The 14,297-nt window shown below is 39.6% G+C and overlaps 1 long non-coding RNA gene across 1 annotated transcript in view; it reads left to right on the forward strand.

The window, feature by feature from the left end:
* Nucleotides 1–219: 219 nt before the first annotated feature.
* The window catches only part of LOC107183169, a 34,798-nt gene continuing 20,720 nt past the window's right edge, over nucleotides 220–14,297 (forward strand). Inside the window, exons 1-2 of the long non-coding RNA XR_001513952.1 lie at nucleotides 220–381; nucleotides 3,562–3,697. This is a non-coding gene — a long non-coding RNA (uncharacterized LOC107183169). The remainder of the gene's footprint in view (nucleotides 382–3,561; nucleotides 3,698–14,297) is intronic.

The raw sequence follows: 14,297 nt of genomic DNA on the forward strand, positions 1-14,297 counted from the left end.
GGGGGAGGGGAGGGGGGGCTAGGGCAGGAGAATTCTGACTTTGAGTCAGCAGGGGAAACATTCTTTCAAGCTAGAGTTTGCAAGTCACAACTAACTTGTTTTCCAAACAGGTTTTTGTAAATAACTGACAGGAGATGGGCTGCTTCTATCAAAGTATTAACCCAAGTGATGGGGGTTAATTATTAAACCTTCTAGCTGATGGCTTGCTTGTTTCTCTGCTATTCTAATCTGGGTCATAGAACGGCTAAGGCAGCTTTAAGTGGAGGGCAGGGTTTGTTTTATATTTTCCTTTCTCTGTTTGCCCTTAGCTTTCCACCATGAAACTGTGTTGTGGACTCTTTCTCCTGGTGGCTACTACTCATGTTGAACTCTGTGAATCAGGTATGTCACCTTGAAACTTAAAAATAGATTAAGTTCTCTGTTGTCTGATTGGCAAGTCTTTGACTTAAAGAACTAGTTATTTTTCTAAATTTGCAACTGAATGAAGGCTTGAAAGTTAAGCCTCTGTTCTATTAATTTGGATAAAATTATTAAAACATCTATGGTAACTGAATTTAACCTTTTGGGAATATTTGCGGCCAAGTATTTGTAGCTCTGTTTTCTGGTCACTCCACTTGCATTAAATATTATAATTTTGCAGGCTCTGTTTGGCACATTTTGCCATCACATGCTGCTCTTTCAAGTGTTCAGTAGCCACCTATGTCTGCCATATTGGACAGCACAGATACAGAACGTTCCATCATTCCAGATAGTTTCATTGGATGGCACTGTTCTGTATCATTAGCTTTAATTTTATACAACTGCCAGACCTTAGCATTGACCAAAACCATTCCCTCTGCAAGAAAATGCTTTTACAGTGAGCTTAGTATCAGGCCAGCTTGGGAGATAAAACAGTTAGTGGAGCATCTATGTGTTCATTTTTAAAACTTAGTTTCTAATAACACTGTGCTTTCTTTAGTAATGGGCCCTTCTTTATAATTATCTTAAGCTTGAATAAATTATTCCAAAGACCTCACTCTGATGTTTTATTAAATAATGGATTCAAATGGAAATTATTAATAAAATGGTTTTGCTTAAAGTATTTATGGTAGATATCCAAACTGATGGATAAATATATGCAACTAGTATGTGTTGCTGGATTTGTGAAGCCACATGTGAGATATAAAGATGTGTTCCTTTCAATTTCACACATTCATTGAGCACCTATTATGTGTCAAGTATATGCACAGCAGGCAGCTAAACTACTATGAACATTCCTGTCCCAAATATTCCCAAAAGGTTAAATGTAGTTCCTGTATGCTTTCTTTTCCTCGGATATTTACCAGGAGTGAAATTGCATATTTAGCTTTAGTAACTCTTTCCTTATCATCTTGTAAATTGTACATTTACATTCCTTTTATGCATGGAGACTATCTCTTTGAAATGTTTTGAATGCTCTAGCTTTCAATCCTTTAAAACTTACGCAAGATAAGTAGTTCCATTGGCAGGATACTTAATCTAGAACTATGTCAGTCCTGTTTTAATCTAAATCATTTGATGCTTTGGTTTTGTGAAGAAAAGTCAACTCCTACCCAACACCAGTTGGTTTACACTCTTGGAATTAAGAGGAAGCAATGAAAAGACAGAAGATCAAGTAAAATTATCCCAAACATCTGAAAAACAACTTAATCTCAGGCTCCAAGTAGATCTGGCTAGCATCTTCATCTATATCTGCTTCACTGAGCATGTCATTTTCATATTCATTTGAGCAGGCTTATCTCCATCTCAGCATTCTGTTAATAAGCCTTTCCTGTGTAAATAATGTCTGTATTTAACCCTGAACAACAATGGTCTTTTTTGAAGTTTGTAGACATGAAATCTTTCTACACTTTAGCTCTTTAAGCAGGTCAGAGGAACGAAAGGGAGAATGAAACTCAAACTCATTTTCCCTTATATTTATGAAAGTCACTTTGAGGAAAGAGGATATCAAAGTTAGTCACTAAAATGAAGATCTGGGTTTTATTTGTATTTCAGCAAGTCATTCTTTTTATGTCTGGATTTATTATAGGTAGTGAAAGAGAGCCTATCTAAACCCAGTCTTTATGCTCAGAAGAGTTGTTTCACTACAATGTAAATTAGTTTTTAAAATCCATCCTGTGAGCAAAATAGCCACGACCAATAGACATATGAGACAGCCCCTCTGGTTTTCAGTCAGTGAGAATACTTCGAACACAGTGGTGGCTTCAGATTTTGTCTAGTGATGAGTGGGAGGGCTATGAGGGAACTATGTTGAAATTACAAGCAAGCTTCCCTTTCACTGAAATCTATTTATATAGAATGGCTATGAGAGAGGTGCTGATGGAAAATATCATAGGCTAAATTTTCCCCAGCTCATTCCATGGGTCCACTACTGTCTACATACTTACACCTTTACACGTGTAAAGTTGCACACACATACAAAAAACCCCAAACAAACAAACAAACAAAAAAACCAGCAATAAGTAAGTGACACAGAGTAGCTGTTGCTACTCATATGGTACACAACATTTTCCAAACCCAAATTGGGCAATGGTTGACTACAATGATTGTCCTTAGGAAATGCTCTTCATTGTGACTATAGATCAGTGGAGAGAATGGTGGTAAACATGTGTTACGAAGGAAGAGAACTACTTTGAAAACAATAGGGTGGGTTGGGGGCTGCTTATGTTGGGTGATCAGAAGTAGACCTCTCTGAAGAGATGTGATTTAAACTGAGACTGGATTAACAAGAAGCCTGTAAGGGGAGCAACGTTCCAGGCAGGAGGAGCTGGCACTTGGCAGGACGTCCTGAATGGAGGGACGTGCTGGTCCTGCTGCCAGACAGTGTGAGTCCCAGCAATACTGCTGTTGTGGCTGAGTGACAAGGTTGCCTAATGAATCAGGATGTGTTTAAAATGCAATGCAAAGTCTTGAGCTGACTTCCACATGCCCTACCATAAAGGAGGCTTCATCTTATTTTTTTGTAATATATTTTTATTGATATCAGAGAGGGAGAGGGAGAGAGATATATAAACATCAATGAAGAGAGTCATTGATCAGCTGCCTCCTGCATGCCCCCCACTGGGGATCAAGCCCGCAACCTGGGCCTGTGTTCTGACTGGGAATTGAACTGTGACCTCCTGGTTCATAGGTCGATGCTCAACCACTGGGTAACACTGGCCAGGCAAGGAGGCCTCATCTTTATACAAACACTTCCCCTGTGGGGAAGGGCGCAACAGAATACTAGATGAGCTTGACGATAACTGCAGAGAGGTGGCCATATCCCTTGTGGCCCCTGGATGGAAGACATGCTTGGCAACTGGCTCAGGTTTGAAATCTTCTGCCTTTTAGAGATCTTTTGGCGCCAATGTGGGGCAGAATAAATTCTGGAGAGTAGCTGTTATGGAATGAATTGTGTCCCCTCAAAATTCACATGTTGAAATCCTAGCCCCCAGTACCTCAGAATGTAATTGTATTTAGAGATATGGTCTTTAAAGAGGTAATTAATGTAAAATGAGGTCTTATACATGGGCCCTAATCTAATACGAATGGTGTCTTTAAAAGAAGAGAAGATTAGGACACAGGTACAGAGAGGGAAGACATGTGAAGAGAGGAAAGCCATTGACTAGCCAAAGAGCGAGTCCTCAGAAGAAATCAACCCTCTCCACACCGTGATCTTGTACTTCTATCCTCCAGAATGGTGAGAAAGTGCATTTTTGTTTAAGCTATCTAGTCTGCAGTATTTATTACAGCAACCCTATCAACACAGTAGCAGACATCCATTTCTAGGATGGCTTCAGGAATTCAAATCTTGAACATTTGCTGTCTATTGTTTTGCCTACCCCATTATTGCTTATTTTATGAATATTACAGAAAACTTGAAGATACTGAGATGCACTGAATTGAAAATGTAGAGAGTAACTCACTAACGATAGTCAAGAAATAAACAGAATAATCAATTCTCTCATTTTCATCCCACTTTTTGCCTGGTCCTTAATACTATAGTATCTCTTATATCAGCTTAATCACCTCCAATGACAGACAATGGGAGAGAAGGCTGGGGATTCGGAGAGAGGCTGTGGCATTTCCACTCTTTTCCCCACAGCACTCGGGCGGGACTGAGTTCCAATGTGTATACACCTGCAGCCAGGTTGGGTGCTGACAGCTGGGCCCATGCTGAGTTGGGGCCCATGCCGCATCAGTGACTGTGTGTTCTGAGTGATCGTCAGATGGAGAATTGCTCATAGAGAGTACAGTTGTCTCTGAGAGGAGAGACTTTGTAATAGCCAGAGCAACAGGAAAGTTACCCATCTGCTCCAAATGTCATCAAGGAGTGAGGAAGTAAGAGCTGACAGCACCCAAAGGCAATGGTGAGGGAAACATGGATCTCTTTCTTTATTGTGCTCTACTGAGGCCAGCCTGTTGAACCGCATTGCTGTGGTAGGATCCAGAGAATTCTGTAACCTTACTGAAAACCTACTATGTGCTAGCCCTGAAATTACTATAAAGGATAAGACCAAATCTAGCCTGATTCACGCTTTTATGCAGTTCACAAACAAAGGATGACTTCTACATTTTTAAATGGTCAGAAAATAAAGAGGAAGAATATTCATGACACCTGAAAAGTATCTGAAATTCAAATTTCAGTGTCCACACATAAAGTCCCATTGGAACACAGCCATGGTAATTTGGGCACCTATGGTCTATGGCTGTTTTCCTGAGACAAGGAAAGACATGAAATATTTAGTGGGCCCTTTACAGAAAAGTTTGCTAGCCCCCATAGAAGACCATGACCTCTGATCCCAAAGGGTGTCAATCTAGCAAGAGAAAACCTCTTAGAAATAGTTCAATGACAAATTGTTTTTTTAATGATAGTCCTTACAGTGAATTGGTCTTAATCTTTCATAATGAACATTAATCAGATCAAATAATGTGAACTACTTTGAAGCATACTGGGAAAAACCATGTGTCGTAAATTATTAATCTCTATGGAATTCCCATTGTGCTATTCTATAGTTGTAGATATAAAAATCAGAATGGGCTATGTAATTGACTGGACCCCATGAAAAACCAAAATGCAGGCCTTGTTAAAAAATGATTAAGAATCTCAACATGGCAAAAGCAGAACTTTAAGGGCAGGGGCCTGTGTGTCACCCTGGTCCTATGCCCAAAAAGCTGGCCCTGGCAAGGATTATAGGAAGCTAGATTAAACGTGATGAAAATGAGGCAAGTCCTTTGAAGTAATTATTTACAAATTTTGTTAGGAAATGGTTTTATTATTTGCTTTAAAAATTTTTAATTATTTATTGTTGAAAGTATTATATATGTCTCCTTTTTCCCCCACTGACCTCTCCCCAGCTGCTCCCCCCACCCACCCCAGCACATGTCCCCACACTCCTACTGTCTGTGTCCTTTGGTTATGCTTATTTGCATGCATACACGTCCTTTGTTTGATCTCTTACCACCCCCTTTGCTTTCTTTCTTTTTTTTTAATCAGAAAGGACATGGATGAAAAATTCTGTGGAAAGAAGGCTCTAGTTAAATTAGGTCAGGTTACCTGAGGTTTTCATGGGACTTTGATTGAGGATGGCAAACAGATGTTTTCAAGTAGTTTTTTAAAAATATTTTTATTGATTTCAGAGAGGAAGAGAGAGATAGAAACATCAGTGATGAGAAAGAACAATTGATCAGCTGCCTCTTGCAGGTCCCACACTGGGGATCGAGCCCACAACCTGGGCATGTGCCCTGAATGAGAATCGAACGGTGACCTCCTGGTTCATAGTTCTATGCTCAACCACTGAGCCATGCAGGCCAAGCAATTTTTAAGTTTTAAAAATAGGATTTAGGCCAGATTTATTAAAACTGTTTCACCGGGAATTTTAAAAATTGAAATGTATTTTATATAAATATTGTGTAAGTTTAAGGTGTACAACATATTAATTTGATACATTTATATATTGCAATATGATTGCCATTGTAGCATTAGCTAACACCTCCATCATGTCACATAATTTTTTTTGTGTGTGATGAGAATACTTAAGACCTAGTCTGTTAGCAAATTTGATATTTACAATATAGTATTATTGTCCATCATCACTATACTGTGCACTAAATCTCTAGGACTTACTTATCTATTAGTTGCAAGTCACAGGCATATTATAATGTTGAAAGTAGTTTCTATAGAAAATATAATCTAAGTTTAGATTATTTCCCAAGATTACCCAATGTGGGTTTTTTTTAGAATAATTTATTTTTTTGCAAGAGAGGTAGAAGTCTAACTCAGGCATGACATTTTCTTTCTGAGTTAATGGTGTAGGGCACAAATGGCTTTCCTCCTGTGCCTATTCAAGGAAAAGTCTTGTGATCTAAACAAGGAACAACGTGCTGTTGTATCCATGGTAAGGGGATTAACAGCCTTGTGCTTGTAAGACAGCATCCCAGCTCCTATTTAGTCCTTTTGATTTCCAGAAACAAGAGCCTGATTCTTAGACCCCTTGGATGCACTTGGCCCTGTCTGGCGCCATTGATGAGAAATGGCAATGGAGCCAATTCTTGGAGAATCACCTTCAGTCCAGGGCTCCCCACACTTGAGGAAAGGCATTGGGCACTTGTACCTTTTTAGTGATTTGCTGAAAGAAGCCACTTATGTACGCATCAAAATCATTTCTTGGTAAAAACTTATTGGTCAAAATGATTATTGAAGTAAATTTAAAGAATTCCATCAGACCCATCTATATTTACAGTCTGAAAATGTAGAGTTTCTATTTAGCTGTGCTAATGGCATCTCAGTTTATTACATTAAAACACTCTTTAAAGGACATATTTAGGTCAGTAAGTGTTGGTTGATTAATTTATCCACTTGGGCAAACCTTAGAGCAATGGTTCTCAACCTGTTGGTCGCGACCCCTTTGGGGGTCGAACGACCCCTTTCACAGGGGCCGCCTAAGACCATCCTGCATATCAGATATTTACATGATGATTCCTAACAGTAGCAACATTACAGTTATGAAGTAGCAACGAAAATAATTTTATGGTTGGGTCACAACATAAGGAATTGTATTTAAAGGGCCAGAAGGTTGAGAACCACTGCCTTAGAGGCACTTCAGTATGGTCCCATTTGGAAGAAAGATCAGGGAAGAAGTCACCTTATTTATACACAATCTATTTATGGAAGGAATTTGTGTCTTTGGTTGTTAACCACTAAAGTCTATACCAGTGGTTGGCAAACTGCGGCTCGCGAGCCACATGCGGCTCTTTGACCCCTTGAGTGTGGCTCTTTCATAAAATACCACATGCAGGCGCGCATGTACAGTGCGATTGAAACTTTGTGGCCCATGAGCAGAAGTCGGTATTTTGTGGAAGAGGCACACTCAAGGGGCCAAAGAGCCACATGTGGCTCGTGAGCTGCAGTTTGCCGACCACTGGTCTATACAATCAGTCTTCATGTTACTTCCATTTTAGCACCAACTTTCCTCACATTTACATTTCCTCTTAGCTACCCCTATATACACTATGTTCAGGAATCTTTGTATACTACACAGTTATTTGTGTTACTATGTTGTCTGAATATCTCTGAGTGGGTAAAGTTCTGAGGAAACAATCTTCCTCCTTTCCTTTACCCCTTTTTTATTTTTGCAGTCCTGACCCAATTTACTTTCTCTTTGTCTCTCTTAGAATAATGTACACAGTGAGTAGAAACAAGAGAGTTCATTACTCCATTTTGCAATTCATTCATCCTCCCCTTCTTTTCAGTTACTGAGTGCCCACATTGGCCACAGGCCAAGAATACCAGGGCTCACAGTGTAGGGCAGATTTGGGCCTTGACCTCATGTCCCAGAGCCCAGAGAAGTTTTGTGTGGCAGATGACAACATCTTTGAAAGTCTCCCTAGTGACCCTCACCAGGGATGCTCTTTGCTTGGAGGCAATGAAGTTCAAATCTGGGCAGGGATGAGCAACCCTTCTGACAAAGGTGCCCTTTGCCCTCCCCACTGGCCTGAGTCTATTCTCAGACAGGGCATGGAGTCCTGTGAGCAGATTCTGACTTCAGGACTTATTGGCTTCCACTTGGGTTTCTCATCTTTTGGTGCCCTCAGGACACTGTGACTTTGGTCTTCAAGGGTCTTAGTGGCACTAAACACCTGCATCTGGCACTTATGAGCAGGGTCATGGAATCTAAATGCCCTTGCAGTAGGAAATCTTCCTAACCATCCCTAACTATATTGCCTAATCAGTGTTAGTTTTTAGTAAACATTTATGTCATATCTATAGTTCATTATATTGTACCCAGACAAGTTTTTCAATTACTCTTTAGCTCTTGCTAAAATATATCTATATATTAATTTATATGGACATATACATATGTTTTAATTTAGAATAATTTTAGATTTTAAGAGTTGTACAGAGAGTTCCTGTCTAATAATGGTTTCAACTGGGACAATTCTGTGTCCCATCCTCATCCTAGGACATTTGGAAACATATGAGGACATTGTTGGTTTTAAAACTGTGGTAGGTAAGGGAATATGATGAAAGAGAGGTGGTATTGTAATATAGTTGGTAGAGGCCAGGAATGATCAAAACTTCCTACAAGGAACAGGACAGCTGCCAACATGAGGACAGGTCCCAAATGTCAAAGTGCTGAGATTGAGAAACCCTGCTCTAGACTCTTCACCCAGCTTCTTTTAATGCTATTATCTTGCTGAAGCAATGCAGTCATCACAACTAAGAAATTAATGCTGGATCAATACTATGGACTCCAGAGTTCACAATTTAATATTGCCTGAGGGTTTCTCATGATTTACCAATCTAAGGATTTTCGGAGAAGAGAATCACAGAGGTAAAGTAGCTTTCTACACATCTGGTGTCAGGGTGCATCATGTCCACATCACATCACTGGTGATGTTGAACTTGATGCTTTGGATCAGGTGGCATCTGCCAAGTTTCCCTTTTCAACCTGTATATACTAAAGAAAGCCTCTAAACCCAATGAGTTGTGTCCCAACGGAAACATTAAATATAATTAAAGAACTTGAATTCATGGTAAGGGACAGTGTAGTTTCATGGTGAGGAGGACACAGGGAAGAACTGATGGAGTGTATGCATTCCTCTTCCTGTTTTATTTTTCTTACAGCATTTCTCCCACCTGGCAGTGTGTACATTTATTTACTTGGTTATCGTCTGTCCCCACCCCTTTAGAAATCAAGCTCCAAGGGAGAATACAGCTATTTTCTGCCTCTAAAGACAAATACCACAAAATTCATGTTTGAGCAGTATTTAAAGAGATATTAGGTGGGAAGAAAATCATAGGCAAGTGTTCAAATGACCACTTCCTTGGCTCCTGGCCTCCTCTCTTACGCCAGCAGTATTACATGGTGTTTAATTTATAAAAATGGCATGTGCTACATATAACATTACACCTCCCATCCTTTTCATTCAATAAGTGTAGTTTTGAGATTTATCCTTTTATTAAAAAAATAAGTAGCTCTAGTTCAGCAGATTTCCACTGGAGGTGATTTTTGTCCTTCAGGAGATATTTGGCAATGCCTGGAGACATTTTAAAAAATATTTTTATTTATTTCAGAAGGAAGGGAGAGGAAGAAAGAGATAGAAACATCAATGATAAGAGAGAATTATGGATTGGCTGCCTCCTGAACGCCCCACACTGGGGATTGGGCCCACAAGCCTGGTATATGCCCTAGACAGGAATCAAACTGTGATCTCCTGGCTCATAGGTCAACGCCCAACCACTGAGCTGGTTAGGCAACCAAATATTTCTTTCTCTCACTTCCCTACATCATGTAATCTGCCCTCGAAGTTCTTGTACTAAGCACTCTGTTTTAGACTATGAAAAGAGATGACAGCCTTAAAAAATGCCCCATTAAATCTAAACCAAGGACTTATACTATGGTTGCAAAAACTGTTCCATATTAAACATTTTGGATGTGGTCTGGGCGAGGGGCATGGATTTTGAGACAATATACACATATCTATTCATTCCCCTACTGATGGACATCGAGGTTGTTCCAGTTCTCAGCTCTGAGAAAGAGTTTGACAGAGAAGAGTCTCACCGATATAGTTCTCTCTCTTTCTCTCTCTCTCTGTAAGAGAACTGCTGGTAGCCACATTCTGTTCCAGGAAACACTTCCAGAATGGCTGGACCCAGACACCCCCTGCACTGCCTGGGATTCCAATTCTCTGCATCTTTACCGGCATTTGTTGCTATTGTACTTTTTAATTTTTAGCTACCTGCAGAGCTTAAATGAGTAGCTCATTTTAAAAAATCTTTACATTGTGTGATTATTAATAAGGGCAAAATCATGAATAATTCATATGCTACAGCTTTCTACAAAACTGGGGACAATACCTTGGCCAAGCATGAACTTCATTTTGTTCATTTCTGTCTATATCTTGGGAATGTTTTAAACACACCATTTTGGGAGAACAAGCTTGACTGTTTCTGCCAGTAGAGGTCACTTTCCCTCAGCGGTTCTCCACCAATGTCTTCCTCCCTTCCTTCCTCCCTCCCTCCCTCCCTCCCTTCCTCCCAATATTTGACAATGACATTTTCACAATGTGGGTATGCTTCTGGCACCTAGAGGTTAGAGACCAGGGACTCTGCTAAAACCAATGCAGAGGACAGCACCCAACAATTATCTGGCCCCAAATGTTAACAGTGCCAAGCTGGAGAAACTGTGGTGTGGAAGAACCCTATTATATGAATTGGTGCTTAGGTACCTTTCCAGGTAGCTGCCCATGATTACAGGGTAGTGGGGTGGGGGTCACCAGGGGCTATTCGGTTCCCAATCATTCCTGTTTTTTGGAGATGCAGAGCAGATAGGGCTAGATCGACAAGGGCTAGGTGGTAAGTGGGCATCAGGGTGCAAGGACAGCACGTGGGGTGTTGGCATATGAGGACCATCTGTGCACTGGATCCTGCACATGCCAGGCCAGTGCCACCTGCACACTATAACCTCACAAAATGCCCCCTGCTCTCTGAGGCCTGGGGAGCCTCAGGTTCCCACACTGCTGGCCCCAGGTGTTTGGCTCTAGGCAGAGGGGCCTAGGAGGCCTTGACTTATGTACTTGACATTTAAAGGGATAAAATGTAATCAGTTCTACCAGGTTCATAAAGTCACAGAACATTAACAGAAGGGCACATTGCTTCATTATTGAAAAAATGAACATAATACACTTGCATGCTATTTTAAGGAAAAACAATGGATTTATTTTTACTAGTACTAGTAAAGGATTCCTGTTTCATTCTTCTAGAATGGTTGCTAATGTCACTTTTTGCAATTTTGCTCTTAAGGAAATGGTGAAAGCCATTCAGGATTTTATGTTTTAGTACTGATGACGTTGATTTAATGTGGACTCTCACATAATTTTCTTTTAAAAAATGCATATATTTTTTATTGATTTAATAGAGGAAAGGAGAGGGAGAGAGACAGAAACATCAATGATGAGAGAGAATCATTGATCAGCTGCCTCCTGCACACCCATCACTGGGGATTGAGCCTGCAACCCAGGCATGTGCCCTTGACCAGAATTGAATCTGGGACCCTCAGTCCGCAGGCTGACACTCTATCCACTGAGCCAAACTGGCTAGGGCAACTCTCACATAATTTTCCATCTTCATTCATTCACGGGTAGATTTGTTCTCTCTGAACACTAATGTCATTTCTCTCTTTTCATTTCTACGGGTAATGTTGGAGTGAAATACATTTTCCACTATAGTTGAAAACATCCAAGTTCAAAACCAGAGCAGCCAAAGGCTCTGGGGAACTGATTATAGTGCTTATCTTTGGAGGTTGGTTCAAGGTGGTGTGACTCAATCTCTCCTTGTGAAAATTATCCTCAAAAGCTCATGTAGAAGGCATTACAATGCTGGGATGGGAGATAGAAAGAAAATAACAGCCCACAATCAATAAAATCCAAGAGTGGGCAACAGATTTTATCCAGATCTGAGAGGTGGACAGCTGAATGGCGAGGACACTAAACTTAATGAGGGAGAACCAGAAGGTTTGTGAGGTCCGTGATAGACTAATTATCTTGGGACACAGGGGTGTGGCCAGCTGATGGGTATTGGGGAATGAGATCCCTAAGACTCTCCATTCATTGATGAATTTTTTTGCTAATTCCTTATTTAAGGAATGATACCCAGGTGTATAATTTTGAAAACAGAAAAATTCCTATGGTGAAATTTTCTTAAGGCATTTTACATGATAGAATAACTCTTCAGAGACATCTAACATCTCTTAAGGTGGTAATAGCATCAGACCGAATAGTCTAATGCCATTGGGTATGGATTTTTTATCATACATTTTTTCCAATGTCTACACAATTTCCCACATCCTATCTGCAATAAAACCCAGTGGGTGTCGTTCTGGTTTGAGGCTAATGCCCCTGTAGCAAACCAGTCTTCTGTTGGTAAGATATATAGACATAAGTCAATTAGTCATATGATTTTACTGGTAAATCAACATGATGATTAGATAAAACCCATTTTCATAGCCACTGAAGACACATCAGTTTCTTTTTCTCATGCATCATGATGTAATGCATTTCATTAGTTAGTAGATATTGGAGATTAGCATATATCAGTGGTGCTCAACTAGGGTGAGTTTGCAATAGACATTAAAGAGTGATGAGAAAATTTTGGTTGTCATACTTGGGGTACCACTGGCATTCAATGGGCAGAGTCCAGGGATGCTGTTAAACATCCTACCACAGGGCAGCCTCCCACAACATAACCATTGGTATATTTACTGGGACTAGATAAAATTTATGGAGAATAAACAATTCATGGAGAATAACAACTTCAGGGAAACTGACATTAAAGATGTTTTTGGGATGACTTTCTATTCAATTACATGGTATAAATTTTATTTTTTATATTCATTAATAAATTTTTAAAAATCCTAACCTGCGGATATTTTTCCATTTAGTTTTTTTAAAAAATATTTTATTGATTTTTTTACAGAGAAGAAGCGAGAGAAATAGAGAGTTAGAAACATTGATGAGAGAGAAACATCAATCAGCTGCCTCCTGCACACCTCCTACTGGGAATGTGCCCGCAACCAAGGTACATGCCCTTGACCGGAATCGAACCTGGGACCTTTCAGTCTGCAGGCTGACGCTCTATCCACTGAGCCAAACTGGTTAGGGCTCCACTGAGTTTTAAAGAGTGGAAGAGAGAGGGAAAGACAGAGAGAAACATTGATGTGAGAGAAACACATCAATTGGTTGCCTCCCGCGCAAGGTCCAACCAGGGCCTGAGCTGGGGAGAAGCCTGCAACCAAGGTACGTGCTCTTGAACAGAATCAAACCCAGGACCCTTCAGTTCCCAGACCGACACTCCATCCACTAAGCCAAACCAGACGGGGCAAGGTATAAATTTTATTAATTCAAGGTTATTGTGTCCCTTAGGAATGTTTTACAGTTTTCTTGTTAACATTTTATGGTAAGTTCTTTCCAAAGTGTTTTAGTTTTTTAATTTCCATTATAAGTTGGGCTCTTCCGTCCCTTGTATTTTCTAATTGTGATTTTTATACATCAAAGGAATTGACTTCTATAAATTAATATGGGACTCCACTGATTCTCCAATTTTCTTTATCTTTTTTTGTCTAACTTTAGTGGCTACTACTGGAATTTAATTCAATTTTATTTACTACTAGTGGCTCGGTGTATGAAATTCATGCACATTAAAAGGGAATTAATTAGCAGAAATATTTTAATATTGCTATTTGCCCTTTCTCTATAATAGAAGTGTGAGAGATGAAAGGAAATTAGTAAAATGTATATGAAAATAATATATAAATTTATTAATAAATAAACAGTAACAAAAGGATATAACAGAGGCATGATATAAAACATATGAAAACAACAAAAACATGATATAAAAACAACAGTGATGCAGACAATGACTGATAAAGTGATTAAACTTATCCTAATATCTCTCTGTATACCACATTAAGAGTGAAAACACTTTCAGAGTGCTTAACTAATTTCCCTTGTGATAAAGTATTTAGAACTTTAACTTCAATGTCACACGCTCTTCGAACTCGAGAGAAAGCAACATATAACTGACCATGTCTGAAAACGGGTTCAGGTAGGAACATTACTTCTCAGTCTAGAGTTTGTCCTTGTGATTTATTAATAGTCATCACAAATGCTGGCATCATGGGAAACTGTCTTCAAATTAATTTAAATGGGAGGCCACGGTCAGATGGGGACAAATTAATTCTTGGAATCAGAACCTCTCCATCTGCAGATCCTGTTAATACTTGGATTATGTTAGGTCGCAC

This window comes from Myotis davidii, unplaced genomic scaffold (assembly GCF_000327345.1).
Source record: "Myotis davidii unplaced genomic scaffold, ASM32734v1 scaffold10221, whole genome shotgun sequence".
Lineage (NCBI taxonomy): Eukaryota > Metazoa > Chordata > Mammalia > Chiroptera > Vespertilionidae > Myotis > Myotis davidii.